Source organism: Stegostoma tigrinum, unplaced genomic scaffold, assembly GCF_030684315.1.
Source record: "Stegostoma tigrinum isolate sSteTig4 unplaced genomic scaffold, sSteTig4.hap1 scaffold_126, whole genome shotgun sequence".
Taxonomy (NCBI): Eukaryota; Metazoa; Chordata; class Chondrichthyes; order Orectolobiformes; family Stegostomatidae; genus Stegostoma; species Stegostoma tigrinum.
In genome coordinates, this window is record NW_026728074.1 from 798,466 (window position 1) to 813,854 (window position 15,389).

Genomic DNA, 15,389 nt, shown 5'->3' on the forward strand with positions numbered 1-15,389 from the left:
CCTCTTTTCTTGCACTCGCAAAATCCTGCTGAGAAGAAAATGCCAGTTGCTGAAGGAACATTCGCAACAGTGGGATTCAAACCCACATCAATGAAAAGACTGGAGTCTTAATTCAGCACCTTAAGACTGTTCAGCCACAGTAACTGACAAGTCGTGGTCATCCTTATTGTCTTCAATGATGATGTCGCTGCACCAAATTTTAGTCATGGAGCAGGAGAGGCCTCGAGACTGCATTACCATTTCTTAAATCTCTAACAACCTCAACCTCAACACCATTTTTGCCTCAAATCCCTGCAGAGTCTCCAATTTCTCTCAGGTTACCTCTCATGCTTTTCTCTTCTCAAGAAAAGAACTTCTTGCTGTTTAACAGAAAGTGTGAAAGAAACATAGGAGGTCTGGCAATGAGACAAGTGAAATCATGTTAGTTTCAAGATATTTGCACTATTTCTTTCTCTCCGCAGGAATGGCTTCACTAACATCCTACATAATTGTTAAAAATTGTAACAACTATGTAGCAATTAAAGCTAAAATTCGATCTTCTCTCTTAATCATTTGCAGCACCCGCAGAGGACTTTAGACCCATTTCTGTCCTTTTCCATACCCATCCTGAATCGAAAAGAGCGAAAATAACAGACCTGCTGAATTTATCCAGCACATTTTCTGGACATTTTGGGTTTCTAAATTAATTCCCTCAATGTGTCAAATGTCTTAAATGCTTGCTCACAAGGTCTTCGTATCTGCTATTTAAATAGTGCACTGTGAACACTTCAATCATCCATTTTATATGAAACAAGCACACAGTAACTGAACCGTCTTCACGCAAAAATACAAAAATGTATTTCCTTTCTCATCTTTTAAGCCCGTTTGGTTTTTTGTACCATTTAATATGAAGTCTTACAACTGCACCAGAAACCTCTGGTTAAAAAGATTCTGAAAATGTAGTCCGTAACATGAGAATTGGCAAAAGTTGTTGACACACAGAAGAAAGAAAATGTTGTGTGAGATTCAGCAAATAAAGGAACATTTCTTAGACTGTAGCTGAAAAAAATTGGTTTATTGAAACAGACTTTTTCACCATTCGACCGAGTGACTGGAGTTATACAGGGCACTTAAAGATGAGGGCAACAACATCACGAAATTAATTTTGAATGTTAAATCCTGGAGCAAGTACTGAAAATGGATTGCAATGTGAATGAGAAGAATACATTGGAACCTTGGGATTTTCTAAAGCAGTTACCTTTTACTTCCTTGGACTGCAGCGGCGTCAGTGAAAAACCCATTTGTCACCTTATAAAGCAGGATTTGAACATTGACTGTGGAAGGCCAAGTTAACTCAGTTGTTGGAACATACGCTGTTTAAGTGCAGAGTTGTGAGTATGAGCCCAACACTGGGCACCACCTGTTTATTTAGTATTTTCCCTTTGCAAATTCCCTTCCTCCAGCTATTCTTGATGACCCTTACATCCCATGAATCAGCTTAGCGAATCTCTTTTGCACCGCATTCAACGCCAGCATATCCTTTCTTAAATACGAGTAGCTAAACCAATATGCTTCACCAACATCCAATACAGTTGTTACAAGATGTCCCGATCCTCAAAACACTAACACCTCGCAGTTAAGGCCAAAATTCCATTTACTTTCTTCATAACTTCAGCATCAGTTTAGGACTTTAGACCCATCCTTGTCCTTTTCCATACAAATCCTGAATCGAATAGTTATAATAACTACCTGCAAAATGCTATCCCACTGAAACTTCAACCACTTGCTCAACTTTGTAACCTAAAGTCAAGTCCAGGGCCTTCCCCTTCCTTGTTGGGACTTCTACTTAGTGGCTGAAAAAATGCTCTCCTGGATGTATTTTAAAAATTCTGATAAATCCTTCACATTATGACGACTCCATTAATGTTGAGGAAGTTGAAAGTCTCTGCTACCATAATCCTGCTACTTCTACACTTTCTCAAAATCTGTCTCCTTATTTATTTAAAGGGGTTTTCAAAAATGTCACCTGTCCTTATTGCTATATAGATTCCCGAAGCAAAATAACAATATTTCCTCCTCCTTTACCACCTCCACTGCCTTGCATGAAGGCCCTGTATCCTGGAATACTGAGCTGCTAACCATGTCCAAGTGACAGCAATGGCTTTATGACCCCACTAATTTGTATCCTCAAATCATCTGCCTTATTCATCTGACTCCAAGCATTAAATACCATTCACCCGTGGCAAACTCGCTTATATCTTAATTGCCCAATGACAATGCCTTCCAGACTCTCTTGTTTCTTCTCTTTTTGGCCATTATTATTTTTGAACATTCTCTGGATTTCAGCCCACTGCTAAACTTTTTACATGACCCCCAACAGTACTGGAAACCCATCCCCAGCTCCCACAAGGATGCAGTTCCCATTCCAGTTTAGGTGTAACCGCTGTGTGTAATTCTACTCTTCCTGCTGAAGGACGGATGTTGTAAAACTTCAAAAGGTTCAGAAAAGAATTGTAATGGTTATTATTGTAATAGTGTACCATTAGTACACTAAGTTTCAAGCATTTTGGGATGACTCGGTTCCCAGTTGCTCATATGAAATGTACTGACTGTCATTGAGTGAAAAATAAAAACCACAGGTTCCTCGCACTTGTTGGAGGTGAGGATAGAGGAGATAGGCTCTCCATCTCCCCTTTCAAAATAAATTAGTCTGCTTTTGAGATAAAGATCCAATGCACAGTAGTTTTAATAAAATTTATATCATTTTTTCTCCCAACAAGGTAACCAGACATGTGGTGTTTTCAAACATCATGAGAAACAAGCCCAGATAACATGACTTGAATACAGATAATACGAGCAACAAAAATTCCTACAGATTCTTGGGAACTCATTGGTGTTTAACCACAGTGGCTCAGCGGTTAGCACTGCTGCCTCACAGTGCCAGGGACCTGGATTTGATTCCACCCTTGGGCAACCGAGTGTGTGGTTGTTGGCATATTCTCCCTGTGGCTGCGTGGGTTTCCTCTAGGTGCTCTGGTTTCCTCCCACGTGCTGGTTAGTGGATTCGCCAAGCTAAATTGCCCAGAGTGTTCAGTGATGCGTACATTAGGTGGGCTACGGGGAGATGTGTCTGGGTGGGATGCTCTGAGGTTTTGTGTGGAATTCTTGGGCCGAAGGGCCTGTTTCCATACTGTAGGAATACTCCGAATTCTATGAAAACCCGTCCTAATGAACTAGGGAATCCCTTTTCACACACTGCGGGTGGATTGTCTTTACCCAGTGTGAATGTGTTGATCTACAGCAATAAAACGTTATCATTTTCAAAACCTACTCTACAGTTACGTATTTGTTATTGAGATTAATGCGAAAGGACTAATAAATTAAACGCCATTTATTTCAATGCCAGAGGCCTAACAGCTAAGGCAGAGGAACTCAGGGCAAGATTGGAAACATGAAACTGGGTTATCATTGCAATTACAGAGGCAAGGCTCAGAGGTGGACAGGGCTGCCAGCTTAATGTTCTAAGATATAGTTCCTATAGAAAGGATAGAAAGTCGAAGGGGGAGGGGGAAGCAAAGCAAGAGAGGAGGGAAAAGTGGCATTTTTGAGCAAGGATAACATTACGGCGTTACTTAGGCAGGATATATCTGAGAATACATCCAGGGAAGTTATTTGGGTGGAACTGAGAAATAAGAAAGGGATGATCACCTTATTGGGATTATACTATAGCCACCCCCATTAGTCAGCAGGAATCTGACAAATAATTTTGAAAGAAGTTATCTGGAAGAATAACAGGGTGGTGATGGAAGGGATTTTAACTTTCCAAACAGACTGGGAATTCCATGGTCTAAAAGGCTTGGATGGAGCGGAGTTTGCTGAGAGTGTAGAGGAAAATGTTCTGATTCAGTATGTGATGTACCGACTACAGAAGGTGCAAAACTTGACCTGCTGTTGGCAAATAAAGCAGGACAGGTGACTAGGGTATCAGCAGGGGAGGACTTTGGGGCCAGTGACCATAATTCTATTAGTTTTAAAATAGTGATGGAAAAGAGTAGACCGGATCTGAAAGTTAAAGCTCTATATTGGAGGAAGGCCAATTTTAATGGTATTACACAAGAGCTTTCAAAAGTTGATTGGGGCAGATGTTCGCAGGTAAAACAGAAAGTTAGAAAGTGGGAAGCCTTCAAAAAAAAGAGATAACGAGAGTTCAGGGACAGTATACTCCTGTTCGGGTGAAGGACAATGCTGGTAGGTATAGGGAATTCTGGATGACTAGAGAAATCAAGGTTTTGGTCAAGAAAAACGAGGAAGGACATGTCAGGTATAGACAGCAGAGATCGAGTGAATGCTTACAAGAGTATAATGACAATAGTATACTTAAGAGGGAAATTAGTAGGGCAAAAAGGGAACATGAGGTAACTTAGGCAAATAGTATTAAGGAAAATCCAGTGGGATTCTACAAATAGATTAAGAACAAAAAGGATAACGATGGAGAGATAGGGCCCCTTAAAAAGCAGCAATGCCTCCTATGTGTGGAATTGCAAGAAATGGGGAATATAATAAAACAAGTATTATGCATCAGTATTTACTACAGAAAAGGATATGGAAGATATGGACTGTGGGGAAATAAATAGCAACATCTTGAAAATTATCGATATTACAGAGGTAGTGATGCTTAAAACGTATAAAAGTGGATAAATTCCTGGGACCTGATCAGGTGTATCCGAGAACTCGGAGGGAAGCTAGGCAAGTGATTGCTGGGCCCCTTGCTGAGATATTTGTATCATCGATAGTCACAGGTGAGGGACCAGAAGTTGGCTAATGTGGTGCCACTATTTAAGAAAGGTGGTAAGGAAAAGCCAGGGAACTATAGGCCAGTGAGCCTGATATTAGTGGTGGGAAAGTCGTTCTAGGAATCCTGAGGGATAGTACTTGAAATATTTGGAAAGGGAAGGACTGATTAGGGATAATCAACATGGCTGTGTGTGTGGGAAATCATGTCTCACTGACTTGATTTTTTTTGATGGAGGAACAAAGAGGATTGAGTAGCGCAAAGAGGTGGATGTGTTCTATATGGATGTCACTAAGGCGTTTGACAAGGTTCCTCATAGTAGACTGATTAGCAAGGTCAGATCAGATGGAATACAGAGAGAACCAGTCATTTGGAAACAGATCTGACTTGAAGGTAGAAGACGGAGTGCTGGTGGAGGGTTGCTTTGTCGACTGGAGGCCTGTGACCAGTGGTGTGTCATTTATAAAGATGATTTGGATGTGAATGTAGGAGTTATAGTTACTAAGTACCAATCCTTGCAGCATACTGCAGGTCAAAGGCCTTTCCAAATGGCCAGCTCTCCCTGGATTCCATGTGATCTAACCTTGTTAATCAGTCGACCATGAGGAATATCGAAAACATCCACCGCTCTGCCATCAATCTTGTTTCTAACTTCTTCAAAAAAACTCAATCAAGTTAGTAAGGCATAATTTCCTATGGACAAAGCCATGTCAACTATTCCCCATTCAGTCCACGCTTTCCAAATATATGTAAATCCTATCCCTCAGAATTCCCTCCAACAACTTACCCACAACTGACATCAGGCTCACTAAAAATTTATTGTTCCCTGGTTTTATGTTACCACCTTTCTTAAACAATGGCACCAGATTAGCCAACCTCCAGTGTAACAGCTCACCTATGACTGTCAATGGTGCAAATATCTGAGCAAGGGGCCCAATCGCAAGCCTAGCTTCCCGCAAAGTTCGAGAATACACCTGAAGAGGTCCTGGGGATTTATCCACCTTTATGCTCTGTATGGCATCCAGCACCACCTCCTCTACAACATGGAACTTTTCAAGATACACATTCATTTCTCTAAGTTCTTTAGCTTTTGTATCCTTTATCACAGTAAATACTGATGTAAAATACTTTTTTGTATCTCACCCATCTCGTGCATTCCCACACATAGGCGGTCTTACTGTGCTTTTAAGAAGCATAGTAGTGTCAAAATTGGCCTCATTTAAAACTTTGACTCTTCGACCAAAGTCTATCCTTTTCCATAATTATTTTAAAACTAATAGAGATATAATCATAGGCCCCAAAATATTGTTCCCCCTGCTGACCCCTCAGTCACCTGCCCTACCTTATTTCCCAAGAGAAGATCAAGTTTTGAGCAGGGACTAATGACACCAGTACAAACAGCCCAAAGATCAAAGTTCATTCCTTGATTTAAGGGCAAAATCCTTCAAATGTGGTTGTGGTGAACTTGCTGGTGTGTTAACAGTTGGGATGATTGAGTGAATCCCTTTCCACACATAGAACAAGTGAATGGTCTGTCCCCAGAGTGAACTCGCTGGTGTCTCAGCAGGTTGGTTGAGTGAGCAAATCCCTTCCCATACTCGGAACATGTGAACAGTCTGTCCCCACTGTGAACTCGTTGGTGTTTCAGCAGGTTGCTTGACTGAGTGAATCCCAGCCCACAATCAGAGCAAATGAACAGTTTCTCCCCAGTGTGACTGCGTTGGTGCATTTCCAGCTGGGATGGGTAAATAAATCCCTTCCCACAATCCCCACATTACCACAGTCTCTCCCCAGTGTGACCGTGCTGGTGTTTGGGCATTTCAGATGAATCTTCACAGAATCTTCGACACACAGACAATACGCATTTCTCCCTGGTGTGAACAGTGCTTCTTCCTTTAATGTTCAAAATCCTGAGATAATTAGGTTACGACAAACAGATTGAGTGTCAGATCTGGATGTGGTTTTGTTTGATTTCTCTGAATGCAATCACAATTTCAAACTGAAGAAAAAAAAAAGTAGAGAGAGAGAGAGAGAAACCAGAAGAACACACACAAAGATTGTCAAACTCAGAAATTAATCTGATCAATTGTGGATGCAACACTGAGGGGCACTGCTGGATTATCAGTAAAACTGAACTGGTTCATTAAATGTCCTTCAGGGAAGGGAAACAGTCAGCGTTTGTCCAAAACTACAAAAAGAGATAGAGTTTGGACAGACATGAAAGGCAGGCATTTTATTCATCTGAAAATGAATCCAATTCCTGTTTTCTCTCCATACCCTCTGATCCTTCTGAAGGACTAAGATGCAGAAAAATACCTGAAATCTGAAATAAAAACAGAAAATGATAGAGATACTCAGCAGATCTGGCAGCATCTGAAATGGTGATAGATGCAGGAACCATTGCAATCTTGAAGAAGTGTTGAGATGATCATCCACTGCACCAAAATACAGGTTACACACCGAGTGCCAGAAAACGGGCCTAGCTTCAATAGGTGCTTGATGGCCAGCACCGCTACAATGGGGACATTGTTGAACACAATGTTACCCGAGTGTCTGACCCCATTTAGTTCCGTGTTTCTCTCCTATTCTCTTTTAGGAAACAGGCAGCAGCAAGTAGTGAAGAATGCAAATGATATTTCGGCCTTCATTGTGAGAGGATTCGAGTACAGGAAGAGGGATATCTTTCTATAAGGGCCTTGGTGAGACCACACCTGGAGTCGTGTGCACCTTTGTTCTCCTTTCCAGAGGAAGGATGGCCTGGCTACTGAATGATCGTAAAGAAGGTTCACCAGACCAATTCCTGGGATCACAGGACTGATGTATGAAAAGAGATTTGATCTTGATTAATCCTTCTTTCTTTTAATCTTTCAGCCACCGACAACATCATGAACTAATTTCAAATCCCATTTGCTGATTTGAGTCTTTTACTGCTAAAGCTATACTTTGGTTCCCATTCCCCTGTCATACGAGTTTAAATCCTCACCAGTGGAACTAGCAAAAGCATCAACAAGAATATCTGTCCCAGCTCTGCCCTGGACAATTGTTCAAGCTTGTGCATGTCCCACCTTCCCCAGAAACAAACAAACAGTCTCAATGCCTCAGGAATCCAAACCTTTTAAGTTATAGCTCCAGCCATGCACTCATCTCATCTGTCCTCTTATGCTTTTACTAGCACGTGCATTGTAGCAGCTCACACTGTTACGGGATTAGATCACAAAAGGTCCTGTGGGGGGTATAAAAGAGTCCTGTTGAGAAGGAACATTAGGGAATTTACTTGGGTTTCTGTAAACAGACAGTTCAAAACACATAAGCATTTTAACAAGAGGCAGTTTTTAAAGGCCTGGTTCAGCCACAATCACAAGTTTGTTACTTAATAAAAAGTAGAAGCAAAAGTCTGATCCTACAGCATTCTGAACTGTTTAGGTAATTGTAACCAGAAATGCAAACAACCAATTAACGTGAAAGGGTTAGCTGAATTCCTAGAGCAAATGTTTGTCAGCAATAAAAGCAGCTCACTGTATCATTATGGAAGGAAAAGCAATAAATGGTGTAAACACAACCTCGAAAAGACCAACAACATAGGAAGGGGCAAAGGAAGATTATAAAGAGAGAAGTCAGGGCTGCAGAGAGATAAAACAATTGAAATGTAGATACGGATAATTTGAATAAATTCTTACATCCAAAGATCAAGGGAAGAGTGACAAAGATAGATTACAAAATCCAAAATGAAGATATGGTTAGTGCCTTAGTTATTTGTGAAATCTGAACAAATTTTGTTTCATGGCTTGGTAAAGCTCTAAAGTGACTGAATTTCACACTCAGTGGAACTGGAATAGATGCTTTTTATTAAAACAAGAAAGTAATAATGGAAAGCGCTTAGAGTAGAAAATGAAACTTCAGTTTAAAAATCATTTACAGAATGCAAATCGTTGGGATTGTAAACTGCAGCAGCAAGTCAGAAACACTGTTTGATCTTTTAAGCTGAAGTAAGAGAGGGATTTTTCCACAATTTGTCAACTGTATTACAAATTGTAGTCACTTTATATCAGAGTTGAGTTTAAAAGACTTAATCACAATTCCTAACAATCCACACTACAGTTAGTAGAGAATTTGGAAAAGTTCTTAGTGATAAGATACCATTTTGGTTTTTGGCAAAAAAATGTGGTGCAGCTGGCAAATGTCTGAGGAGGAATATAACTGTCAAAAGCATTGTAAGGTCCCAAAGACAGACGAAGTAGTTTTCGAGCTAACCTCAGGAGATTATAGAAGGGTTTAGGACTGAACATAGTGTTGTCCACGATTGTTTGAACATACGACATAGAACATTACAGCACAGTACAGGCCCTTCGGCCCTTGATGTTGTGCCGACCTGTCATACCGATCTCAAGCCCGTCTAACCTACACTATTCCATGTACGTCCATATGCTTGTCCAATGACACCCTAAATGTACCTAAAGTTGGCAAATCTACTACCGTTGCAGGCAAAGCGTTCCATTCCCTTACTACTCTCTGAGTAAAGAAACTACCTCTGGCATCTGTCCTATATCTTTCACCCCTCAATTTAAAGCTATGCCCCCTCGTACTCGCCGTCACCATCCTAGGAAAATGGTTTGCTTACTGGATTGGGTATATTGATTTGGGGTGTGTGGCTAACAATGACAACAATATTGCATGTAAATAACACCTAGCGAATGGAATAAAAATATCACAATCAGCCAGGGAAAGTTTGAGTGTCACTGTCCACTCTTCCAATCTGAGCTGTATTTAAGAGGGGAATTAGGCCTCATGTGAAAGCCAGGTTTGGAGTGGACTCTGGCCTCTCCCACACATGCGGTAACAGAGCTCTGAATAAAGGTCACTTGTACAACTGAACACAACACAAACTTCTCCCGACAACAATGTGGCACTGGGTGTAAGCTTGACAATACTACGTTTGAGATCTCGTATTTTAGTGTATCTCTTAACTTCCTATCTTCAGCTTTCAGGTCCTCCTCCCTTGGTTTTCCTATGTCACTGGTACAATCGGATGTTCACCCTCCCACTCCAGAATGTCCTGAAGCTGCTCCGTGTCATCGCTAATCCTGGCACCAGGGAGGCAACATACCATCCTGGATTCATGTCTCTCTCTATCCCTTACTATTGAATCCCCTGTCTCTACAGTCATATTTATCGTTTCCCTCCCCTTCTATGCAGCGGAGTTACTCCGAGTGCCATGAACCCGACTGATGCTGCTTCCCGAGTGGCCACCCCAACATCCCCCACCTCTCTCCCCCACCCCCGACCCCCCAACTGAACAGTACCCAAAACAGTATATCTATTTGAGGGAGATGACTCCAGCACTTCCTTTCTGAGCCTTTTACTTGTCTGATAGTCACCCATTCCCTTGCTGTCTGTGTAATCTTCACCTGCTGCGTGACCAGTCTGTTGAGAATGCGACCACAACCTTCTCAGTTACCATGGATGCTCCATACTGACTGCACCCACAGCTCAAGCTCTGAAAAGCAGTTAACCAGTAGCTGCAGATGGACACACTTCCTGCACAAATAGCCAATAGGGACACTGGTAATGTCCCAGAGTTTAATGCGGAAAACTGTGAGGTGATTCACATTGGAAGGAGTAACAGGAATACAGAGTACTGGGCTAATGGTAAGATTCTTGATAGTGTGGATGAGCAAAGAGATCTCGGTGTCCATGTACATAGATCCCTGAAAGTTTCCACAAGTTGATAGGGTTGTTAAGAAGGTGTACAATGTGTTCGTTTTTACTGATAGAGGGATTGCGTTTCAGAACCATGAGGTCATATTGCAGCGGTACGAAACTCTGGTGCGGCCGCACTCGGAGTTCTGGTCACCGCATTGCACGAAGGATATGCAAGCATTGGAAAGGGTGCACAGGAGATTTACCAGAATGTTGCCTGGTATCGAGGGAAGGTCTTATGAGGAAAGGTTGAGGGACTTTAGGCTGTTTTCGTCAGAGAGAAGAAGGTTCAGAGGTGACCTAATAGAGACATACAAGATGATATGAGGATTAGATAGGGTGGACACTGAGGTCCTTTTTCCTCAGATGGAGCTGGCTAGCACGAGGGGATATAGCTTTAGATTGACGGGTCATAGATATCGGACAGATGTCAGAGGTAGGTTCTTTACTCAGGGTAATAAGGGCGTGCAATGCCCTGCCTGCAACAGTAGTAGACTCGCCAAGTTTAAGGGCATTTAAGTGGTCTTTGGATAAACATATGGATGATAATGGAATAGTGTGGGTTAAATGGGCTTCAGTGTGGTTTCACAGGTCGACACAACATCAAGAGCCTATGTTCTATTGTGCAAGAGGAGCACATCACAGGTGTGATGTCTTCTGTTTTGACTTCTCTCCAGATTAAGCCAGTTTCTGCCTTAAAAAGAATTTAATTAAGCTAGGTCCTCCCCCTTCATTTCAAACATTACTATTATAAACCTAAAGCCCCTAACTTTATTTAAGCTAATATATACTTTAAAAACTGTAAGAAAATTCTTTACAGTATCAAATATCAATTGGCTGTTTCCATTAGGACTGAGAGACTTTCTGAACTGCCCAAACTGAGACTGAGCATCACACTCAATCTTTCAGTTTCACTTTCTGTTTCACCCAACTCCAAAGCACTCTCATTTAGCCAAGCAGCACTCACAGTGCAGCCTTTTCATTTTCATTGTATGCTCACACCCACTCTGATCTCAGCCTCCCATACTGTTTCAATGCAGCTCAATGGAAGCTCAGGGAACAGCATCTTCACGTTAAATGCAGTAATTTATAAACCTCAGGAATCAACACAGACTTCAGCAGTTTCAGGATCAATGGAGTTGTCAGGAAATGGAAGATTCCACCTGGAGGGGTGCTGGAATTTGTGCCCATCAGGAATTTTAAAAGGAAGTTTGCAGGTATTCAAGAATGAAAAATGTATAGACTAAAATCATGAAGTGGGCGATTGGGACTAAATATGACAGTTCTTTCAAAGAGACGAGGTGTTGTTTGGACAAATCTACCCCTCTCAGGCCAATATCTCCTTTCTCAGCTGCAGGGTATAGAACTGAACACTTATCCCAGAGGTGATCAAACCAAAAATTTGAATATCCTGCTTTCAAGTTACAAACTTACCAGGAGTATTCTCCCATGCATAGAATGGTTAAACCTCTTTCCTTTCACTGTTAAGTGTCAATGATACTCAGATCCTGATCACTCCGCTTAATGGAGAACTTGCATTGGGATCCTGGTTTGCAAATTATTCTCAATAAATATCCTGTAAAGCAAATCCACAAGAGACAAATAACGGTCAGGCCTGGACAGAAATCCAGAAAACACAAGATTGTCTGGAAAAGGCAAACATTTCTCTTGGTTTCTGTTAGTTATGTATAAATCCTCCTCTTAAAAGCACCCTGCTCCCCCACACAGAAAGATGCAGAGGTAAAATACACCCATTATTACAGACTGAGGAAGTCAGACATTAATAAATTTGACGAGGGAGCACAAGGGGACTCAGAGCACTTTCAGTGATTTGATCCCAATCATATGAATACTGGGCAAACGGATATGCTTTAATAGATCATAATATTTAAAGCAGGACTTCCTACAGTGAGAGTGCAACAGGTAACATGAAGTTCTAAGCAAGGATTAGCGGATCCGAAACGTTATTTTTTTTCCTTTCACAGATGCTACCAAACCTACTGAGCTTTTCCAGCAACTTTGTTTTTGAACATGCAGTTCTGAACACGTTTTCGGCATTTCTCCTCCATTAAATATCTAACGGATAACTTGCAGCAATTTATACTGCCTGAAGCCAGTACTCCGCCAGCGTCAAAGGTCCTTCCCAGGAAATACACGCCGTGTCTCACAGTCTGGGAAAGAAGTCCAGAAAAACAAAAACAAAAACAAACATTTCTCTTGTCTTAATCTCCCCTCCCAAGCAAGAAAGGCTGCGCTTGCGTTCCACTGCAGGTTGCCACCTATAAATATGGCGATCCGGCATGAGTCCCGAAGATCACTGCCCCTAATAAAGATGGTGGCAATTACCTCTGCCTATCGCAGCCTCAGGTCCGTAGCAGTTTTTCCGTTTGCTGCAAAACACGGGACCGGCATGTTAAAATTTGTTTTCTGACATGCATCAACGGCTAATAAAGCCTCTCAGTCAATACCGAAAGTATTTCCCTCCCGTTTTTTTGCAGCTTTCCTTTTTATCCCGTGTACTGTACCTTCCGAAAGCAGCTAACCCTCATTCGCAGAGATATTGCGCCCGCGGACAGAGGCGATCACATGATTTTCACACAGACAAACATCTCACTCGCTCTGATTGGCTGGAGGGTAGGCCGCTTCCATTGGCCCCGCCCCGTGCTCCGATTGAACCAAAGCTGACATCGCTCACAGGGAGATAGCAATAGCTGCAGGTGTTGGAGTCACAGATGACACAGTGTGGAGCTGGAGGAACACAGCGAGCCAGGCACCATCAGAGGAGCAGGAAAGTTGATGGTTCAGGACCCTTCTTCAGAAATGGGGGAGGGGACGGGAACTGAAACATAAACAGAGTGGGGGCTGGGGAAGGTAGGTGGGAAGGTGATAGGTGAGTGCAGGTCGTCAGTGGTGAAGATTTTTCCTGCTGTTCATTAGCTCTGTGAGTGATGGTGAGGGTTCATCCCGAGATGGGGAAAAAAAGGGCCATTCCTGATTCTCCTAATGTACGGCAAAACAGCTTGTATTTTATGGAAACTTTTACTCTGTCATTTTCCTCGATGTTTTGGCTGTTTCAGAGACTTGGATAGAGCAGGGTCAGGAATGGATGTTGCAAGTTCCAGGGTTTAGATCTTTCATTAAGGTCAGGGAAGATGGTAAAAGAGGGTGAGGTGTGGCTTTGTTAGCCAAGGACAGTACAACGGTGGCTGAAAGAACTTTTGATGAGGTGGTATGGGCTGAGAGCAGAAACAGGAGAGGAGAGGTCGCACTGCTGGGAGTTTTTTATAGGCCCCTGCAAAGTTCCAGGGATGTGGAAGAGTGGATTGGCAAAATGATTCTGGGCAGGAGTGAAAAGAACAGGGTGGTCATTATGGCAGCTATTAACTTCCCTAACATTGAATGGAAATGCTATAACTCTAGTATGTCGGATGCATCAGTTTTTGTCCAATGTGTGCAGGAGGGTTTCCTGACTCGGTATGTCGAAGGGCCGACGAGAGGGGAGGCCACACTGGATCTGGTACTTGGTAATGAACCAGGCCAGGTGTTTGATTTAGTGGTAGGTGAGCACTTTGGACAGAGTGACCATAATTTGGTTATGTTTACTGTAGCAATGGAAAGGGTTAGGAATATGCCACAGGGCAAGAGTTATAGATGGGGGAAGGGCAATTATAATGTGATTAGGCAAGATTTAGGAGGCATAGAATGGGTTAGCAAAATGCAAGGGATGGGGACAATCAAAATGTGGAGCTGGTTTATGGAACAGATATTGCTGTCCTTAATAAGTATGTCCCTGTCAGGCAGGGAGGGAGCAATAAGGTAAGGGAACTGTGGTTTACAAAAGAAATTGTATCTCTTGTTAAGCAGAAGAGGGAGGCATATGTGACGATGAGACAAGATGATTCAGATGAGGCGATGGAGAGTTACAGATGAGCTAGTAAGGATTTAAAGAGAGAGTTAAGAAGAGCAAGGAAGGGACATGAGCAGACATTGGCAGGTAGAATAAAGGAGAACCCTAAAGCGTTCTATAGGTATGTGAAGAATAATACGATGTCTCGGGTAGGAATAGGGCCAGTCAAAGACAGAAGTGGGAAGTTGTGTGTGGACCCTGTGGAGATTGGAGAGGTGCTAAATGCTTATTTCTCATCTGTTTTCACTGAGGAACAGGAGAATATTGTAGAGGAGGTGACTGAGTTACGGGCTACTAGAATTGAAAGGATTAAGGTTAGTAAGGAGGAGGTGTGATCAATTCTAGAAGGTGTGAAGTTCGTAAATCCCCTGGGCCAGATGGGATTTTTCCGAGGATTGTCTGGGAAGCCAGATAGGAGGTGGCAGAGTCTTTGGCCTTGATCTTTGAGTCCTCATTATCTACAGGTTCAGTACCAGAGGTCTGGAGGATTGCAAATGTTGTGCCCTTGTTCAAGAAGGGCAGTGGGGCTGACCCAGGTAATTATAGACGTGTGAGCCTTACATCTGTTGTAGGAAACATTTTGGGAAGGATTATAAGAGATAGGATTTATTATCATCTAGCAAGCAACAATTTGATTGGAGATAGTCAGCATGGATTCGTCAAGGGCAGGTTGTGACTCCCAAAACTCATTGAGTTTTTTGAGAAGGTGACCAAGCATGTGGCTGAGGGAAGGGCAGTTGACGTGGTGTACATGGACTTCAGTAAAGCCTTTGATAAGGTTCCACATGGTAGGCTATTGAAGAGAATACAGAGACACGGGATTGAGGGAGAATTAGCAGTTTGGATTAGAAACTGGCGTTCCGTAAGAAGGCAACGAGTGGTGGTTGATGGAAAATATTCAGCCTGGAGTCCAGTTACTAGTGGTGTGCCTCAAGGATTTGTTTTGGGACCACTGCTGTTTGTCATTTTTATAGATGACTTGGACGCAGGCATAGGTGGATGGGTTAGTAAATT

General features: G+C 42.3%; 1 long non-coding RNA gene across 4 annotated transcripts; it reads right to left on the minus strand.

Annotated features, from left to right (window-relative positions):
- Nucleotides 1–1,037: 1,037 nt before the first annotated feature.
- Nucleotides 1,038–13,107, minus strand: LOC132207699 (uncharacterized). 4 transcript variants are annotated; one of them, XR_009443716.1, is made up of 4 exons: nt 12,994–13,100; nt 12,470–12,858; nt 11,903–12,044; nt 1,038–7,994 (listed from the first exon to the last, which is right to left on the minus strand). It is a non-coding gene; the product is annotated as an uncharacterized LOC132207699 (long non-coding RNA). The 4 variants fall into 4 exon arrangements; XR_009443717.1 differs by having other exon boundaries at nt 12,815–12,858; nt 12,994–13,098; XR_009443714.1 differs by having other exon boundaries at nt 11,903–12,858; nt 12,994–13,107.
- Nucleotides 13,108–15,389: the final 2,282 nt, after the last annotated feature.